Raw genomic sequence first — 7,399 nt, 5'->3', positions numbered from 1 at the left:
GGGTGGTGTTTCTAGGTCCTGTCATAACAGGGAAAAGCTTAAAAAAGCTAACCCAAATGTTCACTGAAGGCAAGATGTGCTGCACTCTTATGAAATGGATGGGGAGTTTCAAAGGCTTTCTGACTTGCTGAAAGCCAAAATCATCATCAGAGCACCCAAAAATACCACTTCATCGTCTCAGAAAGGAGCTGCTTGGGTCTGGATTTTACGTATGGGAAGTCTTCTGCAGCATGCTGCTGCATGGCAGGGAAGTGGACGCAGGCTGACTTCAGGCCCAGGAGATCCCATAGAGTTTAGATACTGTGGTTTACAGATCACTTCAGAAACCTCTGCAGAAACAGCAGACTTCCTTCAACATCAGTTTTGTGACCCTCGGAAGGCATTTTTCAGCCTGCAAGATGGGACAGCCCAGCTGAAGTCATTAACGTCACCTACGGATGGAAAAGTCTCCGAAAAGGTGGAGAGCCGGACAAGTAGCCCTGGCCAATATGGCTATGTCCTCACCACTGCCATTTGGCCTGATGACTCATGCTCTATGTTAATGCAACGGCAATAGCACGAAAGGATGGCTAACCCCTCAAGGTCTGTGAAGATTACACCACGCCACCAAGAAATACCTCCAGAAAGCCACAAAGACAGACAAGGAGGGATGTGGGTAATTATAGCAGGGAGAGCGTCCTCAAAACACAAGTGTCAGGCAGTACTAGGAGGCAAACCCATGAAAAAGGGAGAAGGGTTCACCTAGCTGGGCAGCGTAGAATCGTTTAGGTTGGGAAAGCCCTTCAAGCTCACCCAGCCCAACCGTTCCCCTACCCCTGCCATCCCACCACTAAACCCTGTCCCTAAGCACCTCGTCTGCCCGGCTGTTAAATCCCCCCAGGGCTGGGGACTCGACCCCTTCCCTGGGCAGCCCCTTCCAGTGCCTGACAGCCCCAAGGGGAAGGAATTTTTCCCACTGTCCAACCTAACCCTGCCCTGGCACAACTTGAGGCCGCTCCCCCTCGTCCTATCGCCCATCCCCACCAGTCAGCAGAGACCTGGAAATGAAGCGACATCCAGGATGGGAAAAGCACGGTCAACGCTTGGTTCAGCTCAGGGGTATATAGAGAAAGAACAAAAGAAGATGGGTATATTTAAACAAGTTGGTGATTTTAGTGTTAACACATGATTTCTGAGAAACTACCAAAACACCAGGCAGGAAACTAGGTGGTTTTGAAAACGTCTATGAAAGGCGTGCTGCATGCTCAGTGGAATGACTCCATCTTCAGTTAAGAGAGCAGAAAAGAGTGGGCCGGTCCTCGGAGTGGGGGGAAACCCTGCCCACATCTGAGCCCGCAGTCTGGGCTCTCATGCATAGGTTACAACGAGGAAGCCATCAGCTGGGAACTAAATAGGGCAGTCGGAAAAACCTTGTCAAGAAAGGTAGATCGACCCCAAATGACAAAGACGTGACCGAGCCCAAATTCCCCTGTGCACCGGTGCTGGAGTGGGAAGGATGAACTGGAAAATTTGCTTTGAAATTCTGGCCCCTACAGGCTCAAAGCAGCTAGCGTATTAGAGAGACATTTAAAAGCAACGCTATATATTTAATTAATCTCTGGGTTTCAGAAGGTTGTGCTTGTCAGTTTGTGGCTCCCGGCACTAGCAGTTCCCGTAGCTTGCACTGAGGTGACCGAGAGCTTTGCCCCCCCAGCGGTTACAAGGTCAATCCGTGAAAGCACACGGTGGCGAGTGGGAAGGGACACACCACAGACGACTGCGGTTGGAGAGTGACTTCCTCATCCATCGTTACTGTCTGACACGGTCCAAGGGGTGCTCCAGCCAGGTCCAGTGCAAGGCTCCGGAGAGCTGACACACCAGCTCACCGGGAGCTTCTCTCATTGCTCTGTTCATAGAAAGCATTTTGAAAAGTCGCGTCGGGTTTGATACACATCGCTGAAATTCCTGGTTTATAGCTGAATTTGGAGGTGGGGCGACTTCTCTGCTGCTGTTGTATTAACACAATGTTTGGCCACGTACTGCACTGTTACTGGTGCTTTTCCAAACCAGCCTCTGCTGAGGAGCCAGCTGAAAGGCTTGGGACAGTGGCCAAAGCAGGAGATATTTTTCATGCCCTTGTCTATCGGATGAGGTCAAACCTGCTCTGACAGTAAGTGCCCTCCTCCCTGGTGCCCATCAAGGGGACTGTGAGATCGAGCCGGTGTCTTGGTCCACTTCCAAGCCTTACTTGACCAAAACAAATTGCACTGAGTTGTGTGCCGTTTCCTCTGCCGTGGGCACGAGCGTGGACAGAGGGCGAGCAGAGCTGGGTGGTGAGATGGGCTCTGCAATGCCACCAGAGTGGGCTGAGCCGAGACCCGCAGAGGGACCAGACCACACACATCACCTGGTGGCCCCCTCCCGTGTCCTCCTGTTCTGGCTCTGTTCTGCACAGCTCAGTGAGGTAGGTCCCTGGCTATGGGGCAGGAAAGAAAGGTGGGCCAGCAACTTGAGGGAAACTGAGGATACTTCCTAGACTGATTCATTTCTTGCCCACCATTCCGGGCCACTTGACTTTTAATAACATAAACCACCATGCACTCGATAAAGAAATAACAACTGGAAGAGAAAGAGTCCTGAGAGCTGTAAACATGCAATTTCCCTTACCTGGTATAAATGGCAGCCCAGTAACGCCATGAAGTCGCAAGGTATTGCTGTAAAATAACCGATACATCATTAAAATAAAGAGGGAACAATCTGCACATGTGCCTTGACTGATGAAGGAGGGAGTGGGCCGAGCCTGCCCAAAAGAATTGCAGAGTGACCACTAAGGGCACCCATTCAGGTAAACAGAGGGGCACGGACACGGCTGAGGCAGCGAGACAAGCCGGACAGGGATGATAAACCAGAGGGATGTGCAGTGGAGATATTTTGAAGCTACAGAGCTGGACTTTCTGGTGAGCAGCATCAACCAGAGGTCGCCTGGCACATGGTGAGTGGATGCAGTGAGCCCACCAGTGCTGCCCACCCTGGTCCCATCACAAGATCCTCCTGCCCTGCACCTCCATCCCCTGCCCCTCACCTTGCTCCCCTGTCCCACATGCCCTGCTCCCCCTCCACCACCTCCAGACCCCAAATGGGGTGTGTGTGAATAAATAGATACTCATCTGAAGCTTTCCACCTGGAGAGAGGTCAGTAGGAGCCAAGTGTCGGTCAGAAGGACACACTCCCAGGATTAAATACTAAAGCTCATCTCCTACAAGCAATGTTTGCACTGATTTCAGCTGGTCTTCAGTGGCAGAACCTAACCAAAGACACTCCTTGCTAAAGCTCGTTAGTGCAATCCTCAGGCCTTAAAGACCACAGCAAGCTGCAGGTGTCCCCAGAGGGTTAAATCCCCTCCCTACCACTGCACCTCACCAAAATGCACGGAGGGGAGATGCCAACAGCCCTGCAAGAGACCTCTCTGCAAAAATTCCCCAGATGATTTATCTGTTAAACAAGACTTTAGTGCTTTACGCAGTATCTTAAAAGCAAGTTAGACATATCCTAACAGAAAATCCACTATCCTCTGTGTAGGCAGGTGGTGGGTTTAGCACTTGATGAGCAGTCACGCTCCCAGAAGCACCAAATGACACGTACGGCAGCGACAGTACGAGGTGTGCAAGTGCCGTACCTGACATGGGCTGTTTGCTGAAAGCCTTTTCCTCTGCGAAACTGAGTATTAAAAGCTAACCTGACTGCCAGCCAATGCCAAAGTTGCTTTTGGGAAATAGGACCTGAGCTCCCGAAGCATGCGGGCCCTCTTCCAGCCTCCTTTTTCCTTTCTTTTCTGCCATTAACGTGAGCTAGTGTTAAGAGCTGAGATGCAGCTGGCCTGAAGTTACCCATTAAAAATAATGGAAAAAAACCTGTAAGACAACTGTCAGACAACAGTTTCTTCCAGGCATGCAAAACAGCCCTGCTCGCCCTTACCAGCATTGCCTGGGTTTTGTTTCAGGTCCTGACATTGCAGATCAAGCAATTTGGGAACATAACGAACGCGTCAGCCTAATACCGAGTTCAGATTAAACCACCGCCAGCGGTAGCCATTTAATCAGAAAGAAAGAAGCACAGCGGGTCAAAATGATGTTGTCTCACGTCGCGTTGGAAAACGTCCACGGCAATTTTATCAGCAAGGCGCTGGGCACCTGCTAAACACACCCGGACGGTGAAGTCAGAAAACTAGCCAAAAGCCTGTGTACCAGTAAATCCCACATTTATTTATTTTCGCAGATTTATGAACAAAAGGAGAGCGCCCAGGCCCGTTCGGAAGGGACTGTTCTTCCAAGCAGCGCCTCTGGGTGTTGCTATGGGGAGGGGATGGAGAGAGCTCGCTTGATTTTGAACTCTCACTATATTCCACACTTTTGCAGATCCTGGAACCACGTGACTTTTACTTCTTATTTAAACAGCTATAAACCGCTGAAAGTTGTAGCCTTAGGAGAGCAGTAGAACAGGATCCGTGAGAGGGTTAAAGAAAGTAAAGGTAAGTTCAGATGACCTGAGGGAGGAGGTGATGTGATCCGTGAGGTCCCAGGTCCAAGAGCCCATCCCGTCTCCCCGGCACCCTGGCTCCATTCCAGCCTTGCTGTAGCCTTACCAGAAGTAAAATATTGGAAATGTGGGTGACAGCTTAGATCACACATCGCTAGAAACAGCCAGGATAATCTGCCGCCAGCTCCCTAAAAGGAAATCCTTAGCTAACAAATATGCTCCAGCCCTCGGAGCTGGCAGATAATGATGAAACAGTGAATAAAATAGAGCTGGATTTCAGGGAAGCGGTTGACACGGTGCCATGCGGGGGGCGGCTTCGCCAGGCCAGAGCGAGCGGCGTAGAGCAGGAGAGCTGCTTCTGGAGTGACTCGGCCAGGAAGAAGAAGAGGAAGGTGGCGGTTTGGCTTGACGGGGTGTTGCGACACGCCACGCTGCAGCCCCAGCGCTGCGGGGACCGTCAGCGTGGCCCGATGGGCTTCGTGCTCCGCCGCCTGCTGCGCCTCGCCGGGGGTTTCACCATCTCCGTGCAACAAGGCGGCATCCTCCTGCAAGGAGGGATCCAACAGTGGGTCAAAGAAAAGCATCGGTTTGCTCGTTTATAGGAAAAAAACACTGCATGTGAGATCCCTACCCATCAGGAGGACAAACAGCACCTCCATGTTTCCAGTCTGCTCCGTCCTGTATAAGGCTGGCAGATTTCCAGGGCAGGGAGATGCTGTGGGTTTAGGTCCCTTAGCATCTCGGGATCCTGGAAAGGTGCACCACAGTCCTGCAATGCAAATGCATAATAGCGCATCGCCACCAGTAACGAAGGACAAGCGGTACCGGTCTGAGTCTCTTCCGAGGGCAGGAACGTTGTGGACGTGGACAACTGGATTTTTGCTGCTGCTGAGAAAGTCTCTGTTTGAAACAGCACCTCTCGGCTCAGGGAGACTTCTCCTGCTGAGACATTTTGAATAAATTCTGCATAAACCTTTCCGATATGGTAAAAATAATACTAATGAAATGGCAAGACACAGAAAACGTACAGACACAGTGGAAACCAAATTTGGAATGATTTAGGTGATTCAGGCATTTTTTTTTTTTTTTTTTTTTTTTTTTTTTTTTTCCCCCGGGTAATAAGCAGCTAGAGCAGCTCACCACACGCTCCCGCAACCCAGGAGCTTGAAGTCAGCGCGGAGGTTTGAATGAATGATTCATTATTCCGCACACGCTCCGGCTCCTCTGCCTCCCCAGCCTGTACCCAGCTGGATCTCAGGCGAAATTCCTAGAGTGTGTAATTGTGTATAATGTGATCATCCTGCAGCAGGAAATAGGTTTGTAAGCATTCTTAGCCAGCACAATTGATGTCACACGGATACGGTCTGCAAGGAAACAAGGTGGAGAGATATATTGCGGCGCGTCGTGCGAGCGCTAATACAGCCTTCGGGAGGCACGTTTTAGGCAGGGCATGTATTTAAGCCCAAACAGGCAAGGTGTACCTAGTGTTTCATTTTTAAAACGGCTCAGCATGCCCATGGCCAGAGGGAAGGGGAAGGCGCTGGCCTGCGAGCCCCCCGCAGCAGCCTGTGCTTGGTGCAGGCAGCAAGGCTGAATTTGGGGGGTGCACCCCGGGGGGGGGGGGTTGCATCCCTGTGAGGGAGGAAGGGCCAGGCTCCCATGGAGGAGGGGGCCTGGGGGGGGAGATGTGCTGCAGCCTCCTCCCGCGGGGTCCCAAGGGCAGGGCAGCGCCCAGCACCCTGGGGCTCCGGTTGGTGTGAGCACCCATCTGCCTTGTGGGTGAGCTCCTTGAGCCCGCAGCACCCTCTAGAGGACCGCAGCTACCCAGACCTTGTTTTCAGGGAGGATTGGGATGCACTGAAAACCATCTCTCGCCAGCAATGATTTCTCAAGCAAGGTTAAGCCATCGCTGTGTGTGTCCTGGGGACGTGTCCTGCTTTCGGCTGGGACAGAGTTAATTTTCTTCCTAGCAGCTGGCATGGTGCTGTGGTTTGGATTTAAGATGAGAAGAACGTGGATAACACCCTGATGGTTTAGCTGTTGCTGAGCAGGGCTTACACCAAGCAAGGGCTTTGCAGCTTCCCCTGCTCTGCCAGGGGCACAAGGGGCTGGGAGGGGACATGGCCAGGACAGCTGACCCCAGCTGGCCCAAGGGCTAGTCCAGACCGTATGGCATCATGCTCAGCATATACAGCTGGGGGAAGGTATTGAACTGTCTTTATCTCAACCCATGAGCTTTCTCACTTTTACCCTTCTGATTCTCTCCCCCACCCCACCGGGGGGGGAGCGAGCAAGCGGCCGCGTGGGGCTCAGCTGCCAGCTGGGGTTAAACCAGGACAGGACGCAGCAATGCTGAGCCTGTCCCTCCCGGTGCTGGGGGGATGGAGACGGGCAGTGCCGCAGGGCGTCCGTCTGGAGGCACCGGAGCAGCCGTGTGACATGCCTGCTTTTAAGCTGTGCCTTTTGCAGGAACGTACGGGAGTGTACAAGGACCTGGGGGTGCCAAGGGCCTGGTGCAGCCACCACACAGCTTGGCCCCAGCTGAAGAGATGGGTCCAGCTCTTACCTGAACTTCTTTTGTGCCCACACCACCGCCAGCATCCCTCGGCTTCCCTCTCCGACGGGTGACTGCCCACAGGACTCCAGTGCTCCTCTGCCTCATGACCTGCACAACCCTTGGCCTGGGGCAGGTTTCACAGAATCAGAATCCCAGAATCCCAGAATGGCAGGGGTTGGAAGGGCCCTCGGGAGGTCACCCAGTGCCACCCCCCTGCTCAAGCAGGCTCACCCAGAGCAGGGGGCACAGGACAGCGTCCAGGCGGGGGTTGAAGATCTCCAGAGAAGGAGACTCCACAGCCCCCCTGGGCAGCCTGGGCCAGGGCTC

This window comes from Egretta garzetta, unplaced genomic scaffold (genome assembly GCF_000687185.1).
Source record: "Egretta garzetta isolate BGI_Z169 unplaced genomic scaffold, ASM68718v1 scaffold638, whole genome shotgun sequence".
NCBI lineage: Eukaryota > Metazoa > Chordata > Aves > Pelecaniformes > Ardeidae > Egretta > Egretta garzetta.
Note: the sequence above shows the minus strand (reverse complement) of the source record.